Source organism: Ursus maritimus, unplaced genomic scaffold, assembly GCF_017311325.1.
Source record: "Ursus maritimus isolate PB19 unplaced genomic scaffold, ASM1731132v1 scaffold_6, whole genome shotgun sequence".
In the NCBI taxonomy this organism is placed as follows: domain Eukaryota; kingdom Metazoa; phylum Chordata; class Mammalia; order Carnivora; family Ursidae; genus Ursus; species Ursus maritimus.
This window is the reverse complement of record NW_024426774.1, coordinates 28,726,318-28,747,756: the sequence shown is the minus strand read 5'-3', so window position 1 is coordinate 28,747,756 and position 21,439 is coordinate 28,726,318. Positions and strand designations below refer to the sequence as shown.

Sequence of the window (21,439 nt, the reverse complement as noted above, 5' to 3'; positions counted from 1 at the left end):
AGAAATGAAATCCAGAGCAGTAAACAGGAAAGCTGGTGCTGCAGTTGGCCTGAGGAGAAGGGGTTGGGGAGGGGCTGTTAGTTTGTTTTGTAGGGATTTGGGTTTTGACACTCACGTGGCGACAGGCGACGAGAGCTAGAGTACCTGACCACGGAGCGTCCGGCCAACTCCTTGAAGGACTACAAACCCAGGATGGGGGGAGAATAGGGAAAACTCTGCCCAGCAGCAGAAGTGACATGGAACCATGTGGCTTGGTTAGTCTCTGGGTAGAAACAATAAATATATTTTGAAAATTTGTAATCATGGACCTATAACTCCTGTAGGATTAGGGCCCAAATTATACTGCTTAAGTTCAAGACCCCAAGGAAGGACATTAAAAAATATATATATATCTCCTTCGCAGAGGCCCCAGGGCACCTGTCAGAAGACAAGAGAAGTGTGCTCTGAGGACACATGTCTGCAATGCAGAATGCACCTGGTCACCAGCAGGTCAAGTTCAAGGAGGAAAAGCACATGATCCACAATTCCAGGTCAGTTTCTTCTACTTCATAGATTTTTTTTTTTCTTACAAGATTCTTCACTTTCCAGAAGTCTGAAAAGAAGAATCAAACTCATTCTTATCACTTTCATCTTTAAATGTTCCTTCTTGTTTCTTTCTGGCAGGCTTGGGAATCCTGCCGCCGTTAAACGGTAAAATCATGACAAGTCTGTGTCAGTGAGGATGATTTCTGAGTGGAACTGCATGTGCTCTTTTAATTGGCTACAAAATAGCCTGCCAGAATTATCCATCAGCTCGGGAACCAGTTTTCTGTTTTGTTTTTTAAATGTCCTTGCTTATGCTTTCTTGGTCGCTGGCGTTGTGAGATTACCCATTTGTTTGTGGTTGTAGATGCTTCTATTTTATACCCACTTCTTTGAACCTTTGTCGTCTGTTTGATTCATTGCAGGGCAGTTTGGTTTTGCAGATCCCCACCACTGTACCTGCAATGCTTTGCTTTGCAACATTGACTTCTCAGGTTCTCCTTGGTGTTTACAACAGGGACACATTCTTCAGCTATCGTTACACATCCTGCTTCAGCCATCGGTATTTTTTCAGAGGAGTTAGTGCGATTTAATTCATGACCTGTAAAAAGTATTAGTATTCTTGTTGTGATGACACCACCACTACTCTGGAACATTCTGCTCTAGGTTTCTGCTGACTTGGACTTCTTCGGTGGTGGTGTAACATATTTGAACAGAAACTCCAGTTTTTTGAAGGTTTGTTTGTTGCTTGAGAAACGCACCTGGCGTTTTAAGTCCTGTTTAATACTCTTGCAGATGATTTTACTTTTAAGTCTTGGTTTAAGCTTGGAGGTGGTGTCCTCGACAACAGGGGGCCCCTTAGATTGCAATGTGGACAGGAAGAAGCAGGGAAATGATGTCTTGCAAGGGACTCCTTAGGGTCACGGAGACGATTCACCTGAAGAACAGAACACCCAGGAAAGTCGTAAGGACTGTCCCCAAATACTGGGATCACAGGGGAGGGGAGGGATAATTAAGGCAGAAGTTGTAGCTTTAATATGTGGAGGAAAACGGGAACCAGGACTGCACAGCAGCCACAGAGACGACTTTGCAGGAGAGCGCTTTCCAACTAACAGCGGGGTTTGAAGGATCAGGCACAAGCTTCGAGCCCAGATGCGGGGCTTCGCTCCCTTTTCCACCTGCACAACACACATTCCATGGAAGGAAGAAAAAAATAAGTGTGTGAATTATATACGCGGTTCTCTTAAAATTTAATTGATTTAATTATGAGAGGAAGCTTGGAAATTGGGTGCCATTATATTTTACGCTCTCTTTTTTTGTCCCTTACTTTAGGGGAGGAGAATTTTGTGATGTCTCCAATATTCTTTTTATGATTTAAATGTCCTTACCCTGGGGGGATCGTGTGGAAAAAGAAGACAGCACTTTGGACAAGCAGCTTTTATTTTCTCTTTACTCTTTGGACTAATCATTAAAGTATGCAAATTAAGAAATATGAAGGGTATTTTGTTTCTAAGAAACATAAAGTCACCTAAACAACATATATTAATGCACCCATGGATATGATCGGCTCTTTGTTTTTTCAACTCTTAAAGAAATTTAGTTACGGTTTCTTTTCTTTTTCTTTTTTTTTTTTAAGATTTTATTTATTTATGTGACAGAGAGACAGCCAGCGAGAGAGGGAACACAGGCAGGGGGAGTGGGAGAGGGAGAAGCACGCTCCCAGCAGAGGAGCCTGATGTGGGGCTCGATCCCAGGACCCTGGGATCAGGCCCTGAGCTGAAGGCAGACGCTTAATGACTGAGCCACCCAGGCGCCCCTAGTTATGGTTTCTAAACCAGAGTTTAGAAAGTTTAGAAAGTTTCTCATATAAAGAGAAGTCCTTGTAGGAAAGCAAAACCAAACAAAGCAGAAAGAAGAACAGCAAAACCCTGAGTAGAAGTCCATTGTGCCATTCTTCCACAATGGGGCACTCTTGAGTTTTGCAAGTTGCCCTTTTAACGGGCAGAAAGGGAACCTTGATACAAATGATCACTTAAAAGGTAATGCTTTGGTTTCCTACAATGAGTTATGTAATATGTATTTTTCTTAAGTGAGGATGACAAGTCCTAACCAAAGAACTGAGTACATATTTGTATAAATTCCCTGCAAAAGTGCTACAATGTCCTGTTGAATGGTACCAGTTGGGCCTGAATTCTTTGGAGATGTGAACAGCATATAGAAATATTTAAATTTGCAAGTGATGTGCTAGGTTAAAATTTTTCCTCTAGGCTTTGCATTTGTGAATACAGGAAGAGTTATTTCAGTCATTAAGCTATTTTTAAGTATCCCAAAGGCCCCAAAGGCCCATTGACTTTAGGTCTTTTCAAAAATAATGCTGTGTACCAATATTAGGTTGGGAGAAATAACCTGTGAATCCAAGTAATTCGGTGAAGTAGCAAACAGTCTGTCTGGCGTTGTAGATGTAGACCGAATGATTCACTTATTGGTTCTATTTTCCTTAAAACTTTTTCTTTTGTCATCATTAATGAATATATGTAGGTATATATTATTCTTACTAATGTTTTTGTTTCCTTTTGGATAAAATAGCTCTTGCGTGAAAGAGCAATTTTGAAAAGAAAGGAGAAAAATGAATGTGTTATGGAAAACAAGTTTTTGTACCTACGTATTACTTCAGAGAGGGGAAAAATGTACTCTGGGGGCATCTTGCCCTATCCGTCTTAGCCTGTTGTCAAATCACTGACTCAGGGGTGAACTCATTGGAGAAACACGTGGTGCATTGAGGTAGCAGGAGAGAACGAATGGAAATCTATACTAGAGACGGTGTAATCATTTCGTAAGTGTTTCACTTACTCTTAGCTGCCTCTTGTGACTCTCCCAGTCCTTGCTGATCTTATAGAAGGATGGTATTTAGAGACAGGAGAAATTTCAGAGGACACTCAATCCACACATTGCATCCAATAGGATCTTAAGTATCCCAGAAAGAAAGACATTTGGCTTTGGCTTGCCTACAACGCTGGGAAAGAACATTTTGCCTGCCAGGGCAATCTCTTCCAATGGTGAATTTGTAAAGGTCTTGTTCCTGTGGCCTTGGAAGTATATGTCATTGTTATGTTATTTCAGATTTGCTGGCCTCTGAGTGACCTCATAGTTGCAATAGCTCTTACCATCTATCTCCCTTCTGTTATGTGAGCTCCTGTAAGAGAGGACAGCTCCTTGTCATTGTCATGTCCCTATCACAATGCCTGCAAAATTGTAACCATCGAAGAAATGTTGGTTGCTGTATTAATATTTCTGGGGACTGGAATGGTTTATGACTCCAGACTCTCCACCACTGTTCTGTTACTATTCTCACCTGAGCATAATGGAACTGGTCCTTAAAGAGTATCATATGCATATAGGGGCGCCTGGGTGGCTCAGTTGGTTAAGTATCTGCCTTTGGTTTGGGTCATGATTCCGTAGTCCTGGAATCAAGTCCCACATCAGGCTCCCTGCTCAGTGGGGAGTCGGCTTCTGCCTCTCCCTCTGCCCCTCCCCCACTAGTGCACGCGCTCTCTCTCTCTCTCAAATAAATAAATAAATAAATAAAATCTTTAAAAAAAGAATATCACATGCATGTACCAACTAGAGCTAATTTAATGGGTAGAAGGAGAGCCAGAAATCTTCTTACATTTGCTACTTAATTTTTTTAAGATTTTATTTATTTCTATTTTTTTGCTACTTAATTTTTTTCTTATCCTAAAAGTAAAATTGGTTCATTGGCAAATATTTGTAAAATACAGAGGAGTATTAAGAATAAAATGAAACAAAAGAAACCGAGGGCCTCAGAGGGGAGGGGGGTGGGGGAATGGGATAGACCGGTGATGGGTAGTAAGGAGGGCACGTATTGCATGGTGCACTGGGTGTTATAGCAACTAATGAATCATTGAACTTTACATCGGAAACCGGGGATGTACTGTATGGTGACTAACATAATATAATAAAAAAACATTAAAAAAATAAATAAATATAAAGAATTTCATACTCCAAAAAAAAAAAAAGAATAAAACGAAACAACTTGTATTTGTATCCCTCAGAGGATTCCATTTTGCATGCATATATATGTATGTGCCTCTGTGTGTGTGTGTGTGAGTTTGTGTGTGCGTGTGTGTGAGTGTGTGTGTGAGCGTGTGTGTACATCCTGAGAATGTGCCTTGCATCTCTTCTTGAATGTGTGAACCTTTGTCTTTGGGAGTTACAGAATGTGAAGCAACATAAAAAGTGCCACTTAATATTTTATTTTCATAAAAATATTGTTATAATCTATATTTAATATAATGGAATGATAATTTGAATAATAATTGATTTATTTTTTTCTCCCCATACTTCCTGCTACCCTGTAATCTTTCCTTGGATGGGTCAAGAGACAGGAAGCCTCCTTTCAAGGGAAGCTTTTTAATTTCAAAAGCTATAATCCAGGTGTGACACCAAGGGATCAGGGAAAAAATATGTGGTCAACTCTACTCTCCCCAATACTTTTTCCCCTTTCCACTACAAATGTGAGGAAATATGACAAAAGTTATATTAGGAAGTATAACAAAAGAAAGATCTCAATCCAGCTGTAAAAATAACAGAAATTATAAAAATTAGCTTCAAAAGAAATGTGTAGGACTAACATACAGAAAATTGTTATAAAAATTACTCTACTGAGGCTCTGGAAAGAAGACAGGAGTAAATGTAGGGACCTGTCTCATTCTTGATAGGAAGACTTAATATTACAAAAATGTTAATTCCCCCATAAATTGATTTATAAAGTTCATGCAATCCCAAAGATCAAATGGAAGAACAAACATGCAGGAATATTTGGGAAATTCTGAGTTGGGAGGGGTGGGAAAATGTACTCCACCGCAAACTAAAATGTAGTATGGAACTGTAGAAATGTGTTCCTGGTGCTCCTGGTGTGAGAATAAGAAGTCAGATCAGTGGAGCAGAAAGGAGATCTGAAATAGAGTCCAGGGTATGTGGGAGTTTCGCTTCCCCAAATGGACAGCGGTAATTTCCCAATTTTTAGAAAAGATTTTATTTATTTATTTGAGAGAGGGAGAGCGCACAGAGGGAGAGGGAGAAGCAGACCCCCCTGATGAGTGGAGAGCCCCATGTGGGACTCGATCTTAGCACCCTGAGATCATGACCTGAGCCAAAGACAGGCGCTCAGCCAACTGAGCCACCCAGGGGCCCCTCCTCCCAGTTTCCTTTATTGTGGTCCTCCTACTTCTTCTATCCTTTCTCCTCCAAACATCTGGAGTCATTGCCTAGAAACATAACTGAGTTTATGTTTTTAGGGTCGTTCCGTGTGGGGTGCTTGTCCCCTGGCTCTTTGCGAGGGGGACTCGATCTCATTCTTGGAGCTCTGGCTTAAATTCAAAGAACTTCCCTCAAGCAGTTTGCAGGAGGAAGCTACCTTGCATCTCCACCCCATCGTCCTCTCTTTGTGCTGTATTTGTTTCCTTCTCGGCACTTTGCAAGTCCTACTTGCTTGTCTGACTGCTGCTTTCTGTCTCCTCCCCACACTGTATGCTGCCCAGTACGGCGCTGCGTGGCAGGGACCGTGCTTTGCTTCTCACTGGGCTTCCCCCTGGGCGCGGTAGGCTTGCAATTGATATTTGTTGAGCGACAAAAGGAGTGCGTGCATAAAGGAATAATAAAAGTAGATCTTCAAATCAAGGGGTTATTGAAGAAATGAAGCTTGGGCCACAGGATAGCTCTTTGGAACCAAAAAATTGCGTGAACTCTTTATTTTCTTATAAAGAATTTCTTAAAAATAAATTTAAGATTGACCGAACTTCTAAATTTAAACTGTAAAAGCATAACATCTTATAAAGAAAACATAATTGAATGTTTTTATGTATTTTGTGAGCTCATACATGAGTATGATGATTCTTGGTGAATACATGAACGTGAGACATCCCAGGGGTATCTAAGAATTTGCTTTTTTCTCACATTAAAAGTTAAACATTATTTTCTCTTATGTTTAAATATATGTTTTGCATTTACATATATAAACCTATCAGCAACATCACTGTGTTGTAAGTTGTTGTGTAAGTTGTTGTAATAGAGATGACCCCAAAGGCGGTGGCTTAAGCAAGATAGGAGCTTCTTTTGCTCTTAAAGAAGTTTCCGCGTAGGCAGCTCAAGTTTGGGGGGGTGACCCTGCAGTCTCAACCTGCACCTCCAGCTCCCGGCGGAAGAATGAAGGGTAAAGGGAAATACAGGTCATTTTATTCTATGGTCAACCTGGAAGTTAGTCACATGGACACGATCTGCATCTTTTGGGTTCATATCCCACTTACAGGAACCTGGCCGTGCCGAGCTGCAGCGGAGACTGGGAATGTAGCTTGTAGTTGGGCAGCCTTTTTCCAAGCTCAAATTCAGAAGTTTCATTACCAAAAGACAGGGAGAATGACCACTGATGGATATCTTGGTGTTCGTGCCACAAGAAGGCACTCGACCACAGTACCACCAAGCTTATTTTTTCCTTCTCGTGTTTTGCCTTATATTAGTTTTTTGAATTAGTTTTATCTGGATTTTCCCCTTTCTGAAACTCAAAATTTAAAGTTTACGGCGAGGGTGATGCTCTTCTTGCCAGTTTCATTTCCCCTGGACTTTGCAAAAGTTTTTCACTCCATCCTCTATGAAGAAACCCATTGCCCTTGTACTATGGACAGAACCAGCAAGCCAAACCAGGTGTTTCAGCACATCTACGCTCAATTCTCTGTTTTCAGGATCCTTTTCCTTCTCTCAGAATCATGTCCGTTAACCTGATTTTGTAGAGCAGGGGTCAGCAAACGTTTCCTGTAAAGGATCAGATAACAAATGTTTTAGGCTTTGTGGGTAACATATGGTCTCCAGGGCATAATTTTTTGTTTTGTAACTGTTTAAAATGTACAATTATTGTTAGCTTTCAGACTATACGAAAACAGACTGCTGAACTGCTTTTGGTGCATACTGTAGTTTGCTGACCCCTCTTGTAGAGCAACGAATGGCAATGTGTGTCTGTATATATCTCCTGACCAGTGAGGGAGTGGCAGTTACAGCGTTCCTGCACCAGGTGATGTATACCCAAGAACTACAGGGACATCTTGCTACATCTGAGCAAAGACTGTAACTTGATATATGTACGCTTGCTGCTAAACACTGAGTCTGATGGCCAAAAATTATGATATAGTCAGTATCATAAAGCTTTATGTTTTTTAAAATATTTTTGTTTATTTATTTTAGAGAAATAGAGAGAGAACATGAGCAGGGAGGGGGGGGAGAGAGAAGGAGAGAGAAAATCCGAAGCAGACTGCAGACACTGCATGGAACCTGGCCTTGGCGCTGGATCCCAGGACCCTGAGATCATGACCTGGGCCAAAATCGAGAGTCGGACACTTAATTGACTGAGCCACCCAGGCACCCCATAAACCTTTGTGTTCTATTTATCATATATCACCAGATGAAAGTCAGTTTGTCACATATATCTCAGTGCCTTTTTAAATGTTATAAACATCAAGCTATCTATACATATCTTCGTTAGAAATCTGCTGATGATACCCTAGGAGCCGACAATACATAGCTTAGAAATGATTCTCTAATTCCTAATTTAAAATAACTACAGATTGCATTCTCTCTGAATACACATTAAGCCATTCATTATATGATTAAGCCACAAGTGTTTACTGAACAGCTACAATATAGCAGGCACTGTACTAGACCGTGGGACTGCAACAGTGAACAAATAAAGTCCTTATTATCCAGTAGGGGGAGCTCACATTCTAGAGAAAAGACAGACAGTAACCATAAGCACATTCATTAAACACGTAGGATGCTGCCAAGTGCTATGGAGAAAAATAAAACATGGAGGTAAGGATATGGATACTATTTGAAGGAGCTATCTTAGAGTGGTCAGGAATCTCTAAAATGAGGCGAGAGTTGAACTAATTCCAGAATGCAATCAGGGAGCAAGCTATCCAGGCTCCGAGGGACCAAGTGCAAAGGCACTCAGGCGTGCTCAGGACCAGGAATGGGCCAGCTGTCTAGAGGGGCCAGAGTGAAAGGGAGGGTTTCATAAAGAAGGTCAGAGGGCTAATGAAGCCAGATAGCACAGGGCCTTGTAATATGGGTTGTATTTTGAGTGAGATGCGAAGCCTTTGGAGTGTTTGGAGCAAAGAAGGGTTTCGATCAGACTTAGGTTTTAAAAGGACCACTCCAGTTACTGTGTAGAGAACAGATAAAGGGCAAGAGGAGAAGCAGGGACACTGGGTGGGAGGTTATTGTAACTGTGCAGGTGAGAGATGACAGGGCTTGGACTGGCTGGTGGGAGGCAATGTAACTGTTTTCAAGAGGCTCAGCACGCATGAAGTAAGTTTATCTTTAATTGTGTATATTTCTCATCCTGGAGGAATCCAGTACCGCCTAATTGTCTATCCCAGAATAGGCGTTGGTAACCAAGGTCTCTTTCAATGGAAAACAGGCTAATTAAACTAGGATTTATTATGGTTTACTTATATCTCAAAATCTAGACAGTGCCATATTATTATTACTAATAAAGAATCCTGGCTATAAATTAGGATGACTTCATGAGGCAGTGTTTCCTTTAATATTGAAAGAGTTGATGGAATGCTCTTTGGAGCTGAGTTATGTAGAACACTAATCTTTCAGCAATGGCTTGATTTTCAATCCCCTATTTACATCACTGCGTTGCTTTGCAGCAATAAGGAATGAACACAAACAAATGTAACTCTATGCTTAACAATGCAAGGCAACAACTGCATATAAACAAAGCTAAGCTCACCGTGGATCTTCAATTAATTGTTATGAATGACAACTGAGTGATGAATTTTAGCATTTAAAAATTAACACATTCAAGGGCTGAGGACATCATAGTAAATTAGAGGACTCTGAATACCCTCCAAGTTAGCGTATTTTTCTTATTTACTGCCAGGAAGTAGTAGGTGCAGAGTAAATGGAAACTTCCATTCTCTGCCATTTTTTGAAGTTCACTTCAGTGACGAGTTTGGAATTTATTTTTTTTCCCCTGTCCAGTGTTCCCCAAACTCACTTACTAGTTGATTTTTGGGTAGTAGCCTCTCTTAAAAAACAAAAAGAGAGTGTCTTGTCAATGCAGATGGGTCCTTTTGTTAAGACTGACTTCTTATTTTTTAGACAGTTGCAGCTTCCTATAAAGGCAAGTGTACAGACTTAAATATACTATACAGCTTAATTAATTTTTATATATGTATGCACTCATGTAACTACTACCTGGATCTAGATATAACGTATTTATAGCATCCCCAATAACCTTGCATTTCCTAACAGTCAGTACTCCACCGATGGAAACCATATTCTGACCTCTGGCTCCGTAGTTTTGCCTTTTTTTGAACTTCGTACAAATAAAATTATATAGTACGTATTCTTTTGTATCTGGTTTCCTTGACTCAATGCTATGTAAAATTTGTCCAAGCTGTCACATGTAGCAGAAGTTCCTTTTTTTTTAACCGCTGTTTTGTATTCCATCATGTAAATACACCACAATTTACTTATTATCCATTGCAGTGTTGATGGACTTTGCTAGTCTCCAGATTGGGGCTAATAGGAATAAAGCTGCTATGAATACTCTCGTACATGTCTGATAAGGAATATGCTTACTGATGTATGTTGACTCTATACCTGGGGTAGAATGCTATGTCAGAGGGTCTCTGCATTGCTGACAAAGGACAAATTATTGCCAGAGAGACAATACTGTTCGATTGTATGAAAAGAATTTGATAGAATGTTTAATTGGATTATTTGGAATTATTTCCTTGGTTATTATTTTTCTTTTTACAAAAATAAAAAGTGAGGAACCACACTGAGATATGACCCTACAACCATTAGGATGGTCACTATCAAAAAAACAGTAAATACTGCCGCAAGCAAATTTTCACTCAGTGTTGTCTACACAGAGGACAGAAATTGGGATGTCTGATTAAAATCATAATAAGGGGCGCCTGAGTGGTTTAGTCGGTTAAGTGTCGGACTCTTGACTTCGGCTCAGGTGATGATCTCAGGGTTGGGAGATTGAACCCCACATTGGGCTCTGTGCTGTGGGTTCTCTTTCTCCCTCTGCCTCTCCCTTCCCCCTCAAATAATCATAATAAAGTTTATTTCTAATTATTTTTTTAAAAAAGCAGTAAATAACAAGTGTTGGCAAGGATATGGAGAAATTGGAACCCTTGCACCCTGTTGGTGGGAATAGAAAATGGTGCAGCTGCTATGGAAAATGATATGGAGGTTCATCAAAAAATTAAAAATAGAATTACCATGTGATCTAGCAATTCCACTTCTGGTTCTATTCCCCAAAGAATTGAAAACAGGATTTCAAAGAGATATTTACACACCATGTTCATTGCGGCATCATTCACGATAGCCAAGAGGTGGAAGCAACTAAAATGTCCATTGAAGATGCATGGATAAAGAAAATATGGTCTATATATATATCTGTACAATGGAATATTATTCAGCCTTTAAAAAGAAAGAAATCCTACAACATGGATAAACCTTGAGGATGTTATGCTAAGTGAAACAAGCCAGTTACAGAAACACAGATAAAGTATGTTTGCACTGATGTGAGGTCGTTGCGAATAGTCAAAATCACAGACAATAGAGAGCAGAACAGTAGTTGCCAGAACTGGGGAGAGGGGGGAAAAGGAGCTATTATTCGGTGGATGTAGAGTTTCAGTTTTGCGAGGTGAAAAAGTTCTAGAGACTTGTCGAACGATGTGCATATAGTTCACATGACTGCACTGGACGCTTAAAAACGGTTCAGAGGGTGAACAAAAAAGTTAGATGTTACAGTAACCTTATAGCTTGGACTGAAAAATATTCCTCTCTGCTTTCAGGCAGACATGTCTTCAAGAAATGAGATGCAGACTGGTGTCTAGCAGATTCCCATGGTTCATAAGCTGCTGTAGAACACAAAGGTATTTGCTCACATAGGCTTCTCTGCTTCCTTGTTACCACCACATGGATCGTTTGGGTGGGGGGAAATAAGGCTCTTGCTACTGAACAAAATTTGAAAAGTAATTTATTTTTAAAGATTTAATTTATTTATTTGACAGAGAGACAGCCAATGAGAGAGGGAACACAAGTAGGGGGAATGGAAGAGGAAGAAGCAGGCTCCCAGCGGAGGAGCCTGATGTGGGGCTCGATCCCAGAACGGCGGGATCATGCCCTGGGCCGAAGGCAGACGCTTAACGACTGAGCCACCCAGGCGCCCCTGAAAAGTAATTTTTTAGAAGATAGTAGGGAGTTACGGCTGATTTACAGAGATTAATAATTTACACGTACAGGATAATTATTTTTGAGTTCCCTCTGATTAAAGGAATCTATTTTTGCATTTCTGATCTTTGCACAAAACAAAAAACTCTGAAGTTACAGTGACTCATAGATAACCTTAGTGAAGCATTCAGCCCATGACCTAGCAGGTCGCAGGGTGTCGGTAGATGTGATGGGGTGTGACGGCCTCTTGACAACAGCTGTGCTGGCGCTAAGGCCCGCCGCTGAGAAGAGACCCACGTCACAGGGGAGCTTCTGCCTGCAGCTCCGGGGGGGCACGAGAGCTGCAGAGCAAAGTGAGGCTTTAGCAAGCCATCGGAGCTTTCCCCAAAAGGTCATGAATTTAGGGAAGGCAGAGAGCATCGTAGGCACGCAGTTGCTGATGAGGGCTGGCTTTCCAGTCAAGGATTATTATTGGCCCTTAATTGTCCTAGACTCTGTTTTCTGAGTTGATCTTACTTGAAAGCAGAATGGGCTATTCCGATGCTCAGAAAGAGTTGCCATTTAGTATTAGGGAATTTGTGAATCTGCTTTTGTCTCTCTTGGGGCATGAGCCTTTGGGTTCATCCTGGTGTACTCCTTGACCTTGGGCCACATGCTGCCTGCCTGACCCTTGCCGTAGGGCCCAGGATCTAATTTCAGAGTTAAAGATTAGAATGTTGCCTCCATTTTACTACTTCTTAAATAGACCCAGATAATAACATCATAATGGCTAAAATAAGCAGCATTATTTTTCTCATTGGTACTGTAATTTTCCATAAAGCAGATAATCTACATTGTAAAATTGTAATATTGTACATTTTTGGTGGGACTAAATAAAGTTATTTTCATTTAGAATTTTAAAAATATCATAAGCATTTTGTATTTTTTCCCTGAATTTATTTTTTTCTCTCCTTTTTTTTCTTTCCTTCCTCTCTGTCTCTCTCTCTCTGTCTTTCTGTCTTCCCCCAACCACCCCCCCGACTTAGATACCAATTGAGTCAGTTTGGAATACAATTTGAGCCCCAGAATCAGACAATCCCAATGGGGCTCTCCCTAGTTGTATAAATCTTCCCTCTTAAGCCATCTGTTTCTCCTCTTATAAGATAAAGATGGGAACAGTGTGTTTTTTAGAGTCTTCTGAGGATTATGATGATCACATAGACATTTTGTGCCTGGCTTATAGTAAGCACTTGATACATGGTGGCTCCTGTATATTATTAACATGCTGGGACCACATAGTTTATACAACATCAGGAACACTGATCTGCAGTAAGAAAACAAAAAGGGAAAGCTCATAAGCTAAAAATCAAAGCTAAATGAAAAAGCTTAAATGATGGCAAAACTGTTGCGAGAGATCTTGAAACTGCAAATTAGATACACAGGAAACAAGTGAGAAGTAGGAAAAATACATACTTTTAGTCAATGAAATAACAAGAAGATTGTTGCATTAAATGCATAAAAATTAGGCCATAAGCTAAGCAAGAGAATTTTCCTAACCATGATCCCCATTTACATACGTAAGACTGGTTTAGGGGACGATATTTCTTTGAATTGTATGGGAGATAGAAAAAACTGTGAGCTTACGAATCTCCTGGTCCAACTCAATCTTTTCACGGGTCAAGAGACTAGGGTTCTAAGAGGTTGAACACCTTGCCTAAGGTTACACATCTCCCGATGGCAGAGCTAGACCAGAACATGGGTCCTCTGATTGGAGCCCAGGGGGATATCCTACTGGGGCACACAGATTTCAAATTGTGACAAGATCAAAAAACCCAAAGAACTTTCATGCTGGAATGAGAACAACTTTGCCTTCACATCAGGGATCATTTTTTCACCCATGGAATTCAAAGCATTCTAAAGAGATATCATTATACCCATTTTCCAAATGGAAAATAGAAACAGAGATAGGCTCTTGGTTGACTAGCTTTGCAGCCTAGCCTCAGGCACCATAAATAGACCCATCATGCCCATGCCAGCTGCTACGTCAACCTGTGGGACATTCCTGCCCTGACTCTGGGACATCTTACAGCTTGCTTTCTATTGTTTATAGTCCTTCGCCATTGTCTCCTTTCTACCAAATATAAGACTTCCAGAGGAGTATTTTCTGTTGTTCATAGATAGATCTCTAACTTCTTGAACAGTGCCCAGCATGGATTTGACTATCAATGAGAGTCATGCCATTTCTCGAATGAACAAAAAAATTGATAGTCTGGGTTTCTCTGTCTAGCCACTTGAATTGGCAGGTGAATTTTGGGCCATATGTGTAGACTCTGATTTGGAGACCTCTACTATGTATTGTCCAACTCCACGTTCTGCAACCTTGGGTCAAAGGTACCTGCCCTTGGGTCATACCCTGGATTCCAGGATACAACATACTGAGCAACTGAGCACATTCCATGCTCCACTCAAGACTGACGGGAAAGAAGATAAGAGGTATGCTCTAGAAGACTGGACTTCTGTATTTCAGAGCTATAAAAAGGACTCCTCCTATCCTTGTGCATGGTGAGAACTTTGTTGATGCTTCCTTAGTGAGGTCAGTTAAGTCGCCCCTCTGGGAGAAGGAATAAAACCCAACGCTCATGGACACAAACCCCAGGAATCCAAACAGGGCTTCCCTCCAGTGGAATCAGCCAACCACCATTATCAAGATTAACTCTGCCTTCAGACGGGGTGTGCAAGTTTTCCTTTAGCCTAAAGTTGTACTTGATTTTCATCTGAAGCATACCTCACCAGCATAAGCAGTCTGTTTAACCCCTGATGTCAGAGTTGAACAGCAAAACAGCTTTAGGCTTTTGCTTTGTTTCTTTAAGCAAAACAGCTTCAGTCTCCCTGGTGAAACAGTCCTCCATCAACAACCTCCAGTGTAAACAAAACCGTCCACACTTGCTGCCTTATTGCAGACCTGCTCTAACTCCTGACCGCCAGGTGTTGTCTATAGGCTTCCCCAACAGGGCCTGAGGGTTCACACTAACTTAACTGATGTGGTCACCTTACTAGACGGCATATTTGCCCTCCAAGGCCCCTGAGACTGACCGCTTTGGGGACTTCATGTCATGTCAAAGGTAGGCAGAGTATGACCTTCTTGCAACATACACAAGAAGATCAAATTATATGGGGCCTTGGCATCAACTACAGCTGAAATGGGCCAATCAGGATCTAAGAATTGACCATCCGCAGGCCGAGACAAACCACGCCGGTCACATGCAGATATAGTGGGCGACACGCTGCTTCTGGAGAAAAGGATAGACAAGCCATCCAATGGATCTTCAAGACTGGCAACACTTCTAGGCCTTGGGGACGTTTTCAATGCCCTCTGCTTCAGCCTTGGTTGCTTCTGTTTGTATACTGTCCTGTGATCAACAATAAGATACGAGGTTTAGAAGGGAAGATGCTGATAAGTAAGTTGAAATGAAAACCAGCATCTGCAACATAATGCACATACCTGACCAGGTCTTCTGATGGTCAGATTCCTGCTACATGGCCGCTGGCCACCCCTAGTTGGCAGACCCATCGAAATACCTTGTCAAATCCCCCCAAAATTGGCCTTAATCTCTGACCCCAAGACAAGATAATTATAAGGTTGGGAGGAGTCTTCTCCTAAAGCAATCCTGACCCCTACACAGCTCTAAAGACAGATGGAATAAGTGTGAGGAGCACTGAGTTACTATAATACCTATTGTTGAAGAAAACCATTTCATGGACTTAGAGCATTGGGACAATATTTGTCCCTCACAAATATGTCCTTCCAAAAAAGGAAGTCCTTCCAAAAAAGGAAGTTAAAAAAAAAAAAAAGGAAGTAGAGGTGGCTTTTGTGGCTTTGGTGAGGTTTCATCTCATTCTATACCTGTTTCTCTGGTGAACCATTCTGCCATATACTTGTTCCTACACTTGTTGGGAAGCTGAAGTGAGTGGGTCATTGATGAGTCTTTAAAGAGAAGACCAACATGACTCTCCCTTCTTCTGCCTGGCCCCCTAGACTAACATGGCAAAAATTCAGATTTTTTCTACAGGTCATCAGGCTTAGACTTAAGACAGGAAGTCTCAAGAATTGTTTTCGCAAATAGCTTATCATCAGAGGAAATGTCAGCTGAGTCAGGAGCATTATTCTTCAAATGGACGTGGGTGTTGAGGGATTTAATTGGGGTGAATAGTTAAGCAAGACAAAGATGGTTTTTCCTTGGGGACCCATGTACTCTATAAAAGGGCCAAAATAGAAATGCTTATACAATGACTTTCTTCCTAAAAATTCAGAGCACTTCAGAAATGCCCATTAATTGTATTTTCAGCTCAACTCTGAAGGTTAGTAAACTTATGATGCAAATAGGTTTTCTGGGAAGTTACATATATACCCATAACCCGTTGGATGGCGATGTATAGTCGTTAGAAAAAGTGACCATTTATTGAGTACCATCACCAAATATCACCAAGGGCTGCAAATATGAACCTTGTAGAGGAGAGTTGTGAGATATTTGGAGGGCTTCAAGAATGATCAGCCCACCAAGTCTTCCTGCAAGTTCTATTTTTCAATTTCAATGTTTAAGCACTGGGTATTTTCACTTGTTTGGTCTTGTGTGGAGAGATTTGATGTTAAAGTCTGTTATTATAGTGGGTTTGTATCTTTCCATCTTTTCTGCTTTAGGAAGGTAGATGCTGTATTATCTGGTGTATAGATGTTTATGATGGTCGCGTCTCGGAGTCTTTAACATTATAAAGCAGCCATATCCAAAGCACATTCTATGACATCCAACCACTTTCTGTGGTATCTAATAGAACTTTTGTGATGATGGACATGGTTTTTGCACTGTTTAAATTAATTAATTAAATAAAATTAAAAATTCAGGTCTTCAGTCGCATTACCCACCCTTCAAACGCTCAGTAACTGTAGTCGCTAGCTGCTACGGAATTGGAGAGCGTGGTTATCTAGTATCTTCTTTGTCTTGCTTGATACTTTTTTCTTGAATTCTATCTTGTCTGTTATCAAAGACTCGACCCTTGCTTTCTTTTTGTTTGCTTTTGACTGGCACAATTTGGCTAACATTTTATTTTTAACCTTTCCGGATCACTTTGTCTTAGGCAAGTCTCTTGTACAGAGAACAGAGTTGAATTCTGTTTTTTTTTCTTTAGGTTGAGCCCATTTGCATTTATTGATATAACCTCTATGCTTGATCTTTTTTTCTTTCATTTTTGTACATAGTATAAATACTAATAATGCCATCACTTTTTAGTTCATGTGTACTGGCTTCATGCTCTGAGCTAACTAAAATTAGCTTGCATCCTCTTTCTTCTCTCATCTCTCATCCGCTTTCCAATTTGAGTCAATAATATTATCTTTCTTAGTGTTTGCCTTCATAGTCTTAGGCTTCTACAATTCAGTTTGTCAGCATTAAGTGATATCCTATGACTTCCTCCAACTGCTCATGATGCAATGAACCTTTTACTTACCACATTCTCTGTCCTCTTTTCTCCTCCAGCATTTTATTATGAAAATTTCCAAATTGGCAGTGAAGTTGAAAGAATTTTTACAGTGAACACTGATATACCCACTGGCCAGACGCTATCATTAACATTTTACTATATTTGGTTTATCAGTATGTGTCCACCCATCCATCCTTCTGTCCGTCTGTCAATCCATCTCATTCTTTTATGTACTTCAAAGTAGATTAGTACATTGACCCTTAAATACCTCAGCCTATGTATCACTAACTAGAGTTTAAATATTTATTTAAGGTATTTTCCTTTTGGTGTAAAATGTACATGTTGAAAAGCACCTAAGTCTTCTGTATATCTTTGCTAGTTTTGAAGATTGCATACGTTTGTGTAACCTGATCCCCTAACAAGATATAGAACATTGCCATTGCCCCCAGGACATTCCTTAGTGCTCCTTTCAAGTTAATCCCCACTCATCAATCAGAGGCAAACTTCTGATTTTTTTTCCTATCATAAATTAGTTGTACCTGTTTTAGAACTTCACAGAAATAGAATCAGACAATATGTACAATTTTGGGTAAGGCTTCTTTTGCTCAGCATAATGCCTTTGAGATTCGCTCAGGTGATCGAGTCCTATTTGTTACCCTGTAATATTTTCTTGTAAGAACATATGGCATTTTGTATATTCTCTTATTAATGCATACTTGGTTTCCATTTTGGAGCTATTATGAGGAAAGCTTCTATGAACATTTTTTAAATGATTTTATTTATTTATTTGAGGGAGAGAGCACAAGAAGGGGGGGCAGAGAGAGAGTGAGGAGAGGGAGAAGCAGACTCCCCACTGAGCAGGGAGCCCAATGTAGGGCTCCATTCCAGGAACTTGGGATCATTACCTGAGCCAAAGACAGCTGCTTGACTGACGGAGCCACCCAGGTGCCCCAAGCTTCTATGAACATTTTTGTACAAGCGTTTTTGTTAGCTTTTTAAATTTCTCTTTGGTTGATAACTACAAGTAGAATTACTCGGTCATATGGTATGACATAGGGGTATGTTACTTTGTGAGAAACCTGGGACTATTTCCCGACCAGTTTATATCCACACCAAGAATGCTGTTTTCCTCACATCTTCACCAGTATTTGCTGTTGTTAATCTTTTTAAATTTTAGCCATTCTGGTGAATATATACTGGTATCATATCGCGGTTTTAATTTTAATTTCATTTCATTTCCCTGATGACTAATAACATCGAGCACTTCATTTGCTTACAGGCCATTTGTATATTTTGTTCTATGAGCATGTATTAAAATATTTTGTCCATCTTACAATTGGGTTGTTTGCCTTTTTGTTATTGAATTGTAGGTTTATTTGTTCTAACACACTGGATACCAGTTATTTGTCAGATATATATTTTGTGAATATATTCTTTGTGAATATATTTTGTGAATATTTTCTTCTGTCTGTGGCTTGCTTATTCATTTTCATAACAGTATCTTTTGATAAGGACATGTTTTTTAGTTTGATGACACTTAATTTTTTATTTAAAAAATTGTAGAGTTACTACCTCCAGCAACCTGTCTAGGAAACTTTTGTCTACTCCAAGTTTGAGTATGAAATGAGACATTTTCTTATGCTGTCTTCTAAATGCTCTATTGTTTTACCTTTTACACCTTAGTCTCTGATCCATTTTCTCTCCCCTTTCCTCTATATTTTGTTAAAAAAGCTAATGCTATAATGTAAGAATGTATAACATTTGCATATTATTTTTCTAGCCTTATTTTCAAATTTATTTTAGCCCTATTTCTAAGAATTTTTATGCCCCCCCCCCCACCCCGTTCCTTTGCCAGTATTTCTCCAGTCATCCTGTGGTTGGGTGAAGCTTGTCCTCTAGTAAATTTCTAAGGAAGGGTGCATGGGTACAATATTCTCTGATTCTTAGCCGCCATACTCAAGGGAGAGTTGGGATTGATAAAACATCTTTGGTTCATACTTTCTTGCTTTGATTCATATTTTAAATATGAGTTATTTTCCATTGTTTATTGTTTCTCTGAATCGATTTCAAGTATATAGACACTGGATGAGAAATCCATTTATTTTAGACTATTTTCTGAAGATCTACATATAGCCATTTCACCTCACCCTTGTCTTCAGGGTCATGTAGAGGGCTGCCTTGTGAATTTCTTTGGTACTGATGGTCAGTATGGATTTCTCCTTTGTAACATTGTGTTTCTGTACGTTTTGAATTTGGGGTACCTGTGAAAGCATATAGCAAATGTAAGGTGTTAAGCAAATATATGCAATAATAATAATATCACTCTGTACTGTTTTTATAGTGAGAGGTTTATATCTAAGAAAGTAGAAGTTTCCCTTAAACAAGACTAGAATTTTAAGGATAGAAATACTAAAAATAATTTATGAGGTTGATAACCCAAAGTCTAGATAATTTAGTTTCTTGTATAAACTTGGGACTCAGGTGTCAATTAAATCCCAATTACTGACTCTTAGGAAAACTCTGGGTCATTACAAGTTGGGTAACAAAGCTGAATTCATGAGGTATGCATTTTTCCCTCCCAATTAAATCTTTCTATATTTGATCCTTCCTTAGCAAGTCCATATAGGAGTATATGAGGAATGAGGAATCCATTATCTCAAAATACAAGAAAGATTTTTAAAAAATCTCTCAGGAATAGGCAAGCCTCAGACACTAGCTTCTGATCTAAATGCGTCAATATGAGATAATCCATGGAATTCAATGTCCTTCTCTATTTATGTAATATGAATATCACAGTATGGTTTCAAACACACATCATTCTGTTTTTATAAAAACAAAATTATGTAATAAGACAGAAGAAAGTAAAAAAAGAATAGGTACTTTATAATATGCTGGAATTATTATTTACTTGTGTAAAGAAGATTAAATTCATATAGCACCATGCTGGCAATGGACGAGCAAAGACTACTAATAAGGGATTTTTGCACATTTCACACAAGTACAAGGCTTTCCATGAAGACAGTAAATCTCTGTTCACTAGGGTAAAAAATAATTAAATCAAATCTTTGCCTTCCATGGAAATTTTAATTTCAAAATGTAAGTGTTTTTTCTTATAAAAGTTATACATGCTTCTAAAATGCAAAAATACAGTTGCATATAAAATAGAAAGTGAAAGCATTCTATTACTTCCATGGCTGCCGCCATTACTGATCTCATGCCACAGAAAAATCACTAATATTGGTAACTTAGTATTTCAGACATTATATAAATATATGTTATATATTATAAACTTATAAATTGTGTAATTTATAAATATACGTTTTTGCCTGAGTGGAATCTGTAGTCTTATCTTTTCTCATTCAGCACTATATCTTGGACATGTTTCATTTTAGTTCATATAGTTCATTTTAGTTCAATCTACCTTCTCCTTTCAAATAGATTTATCATACGTATGTATATTATATGAAAGTGCCTTAATTGAGTTAATGAATCTTCTGCTGATGGATGAATAGTCAAGCTGTCCCCAGCTTTTCAGTACTTTAAACTGCATTGTGGTGAACATTCTTATACATACATTTATCTACTAGGAGGATTTATTATATTTTTTAGAGTTGAAATTTTGAGATGAAAAGGAATGGCCATTTTCAATATTCATACATAATGCTAGATTATACTTTTGGGTTATTATAGACCTCAGGACTTTGCTTGGCTTGGAAGATGGCCAATAATAGAATAATAGAAATTTAAGATATTGAAGCCACATTAAAATTAGTGTCTATTATATTTTTATGAAAAAGATAAGAGGACTGATGAGAGAATTCCAGGTATTGGTCAATGATTGTATTACATGCAGGGGTAATGCAATGGAAGGGATATTTTTTTTATAAAATGGCAATAAGGGTATGTAGCTTATAGGGCTATTGTGATGATTTAAGGAGCTAATGGCTGTAAAACTCCTACACTAGTACTGGCACAAAGTAGGTGTTCAGTAAAAGAGTATTGATATTTCTATAAAGAGAATTTATTCTCATGACAGAGCCCTCTTTTAGCTTTCATGATCACATTTTATTTTTATTTTTTTAATACTTTTTTTTTTTTAAAGATTTTATTTATTTATTCGACAGAGATAGAGACAGCCAGCGAGAGAGGGAACACAAGCAGGGGGAGTGGGAGAGGAAGAAGCAGGCTC

General features: G+C 39.3%; 1 long non-coding RNA gene across 1 annotated transcript in view; it reads left to right on the top strand.

Moving 5' to 3' along the window:
* Positions 1-433: 433 nt before the first annotated feature.
* The window catches only part of LOC121100989, a 34,117-nt gene continuing 13,111 nt past the window's right edge, over positions 434-21,439 (top strand). The window contains exons 1-2 of the long non-coding RNA XR_005832802.1: positions 434-530; positions 11,418-11,498. This is a non-coding gene — a long non-coding RNA (uncharacterized LOC121100989). The remainder of the gene's footprint in view (positions 531-11,417; positions 11,499-21,439) is intronic.